Below are 774 nucleotides of genomic sequence, written 5' to 3'. Positions count from 1 at the left end.
CTCCGCTCTTATTCGTATCCCTTCGTATACCTTCGTCCGACTCTGAAACGTTCTCTTATAATTTTTAAGAAGAACGACGGCGGGTTGTCAAGGCAAGAAGGGACAGAGAGAGACAGAGGTAGAGTTTCGTAGTCTCCCGTGAACACGATAGATTATATATCGAGCATGCGTACGACTTGCACGGTCTCTGCACGACCGCGACGAACGCCGACGAGCGTCCAACAATCGCTCGTACGTCGCGTATGTTCTCTCCGTCCGCTCTTATTCGTATCCTCGTTCTTGTACCTTCGTCCGACTCTGAAACGTTCTCTTATATAAAGAAGAACGACGGCGGGTTGTTAAGGCAAGAAGGGACAGAGAGAGACAGATACGGAGAGTAACGATACGCAACGCAAGCAGTCTTAAGGTTTACGTGAGCAACCCTCAGCCAGGCGTGGTCCAGGAATTGTATCCGTGGACCGCAATGTGCGTTCGAAATGTCGATGTTCATGTGTCCTGCAGTTCACACGTTGACGCGCAATTAGCTGCGTTCTTCATCGACCCACGAGCCAAGTGATCCACCGTTCAGGGTAATCTTTTATAAATTTACAACAGTTCAATACTCAATGTACTCTTCTCGGTTCTAGCGAAGCCGAGTTCCGTCACGTTCGACCAACGGGAATCGAACGCGCAGAAGTCGCCATAGGATTGACGACACAAAAACGTTCGAAAAAAAAAGAAAACGACGAACGCGCGAAGATACGCGCGTTCGCCGGCCGGGCGTAAAGTACATTA

At 49.5% G+C, this 774-nt stretch overlaps 1 non-coding gene across 1 annotated transcript; it reads right to left on the bottom strand.

Moving 5' to 3' along the window:
• Nucleotides 1-417: 417 nt before the first annotated feature.
• LOC126877213 (5.8S ribosomal RNA) lies at nucleotides 418-572 on the bottom strand. Its single transcript, XR_007694835.1, has one exon. It is a non-coding gene; the product is annotated as a 5.8S ribosomal RNA (ribosomal RNA).
• Nucleotides 573-774: the final 202 nt, after the last annotated feature.

This window comes from Bombus huntii, unplaced genomic scaffold (assembly GCF_024542735.1).
Source record: "Bombus huntii isolate Logan2020A unplaced genomic scaffold, iyBomHunt1.1 ctg00000133.1, whole genome shotgun sequence".
Classification (NCBI taxonomy): domain Eukaryota; kingdom Metazoa; phylum Arthropoda; class Insecta; order Hymenoptera; family Apidae; genus Bombus; species Bombus huntii.
This window is presented reverse-complemented; position numbering and strand designations above follow the sequence as displayed.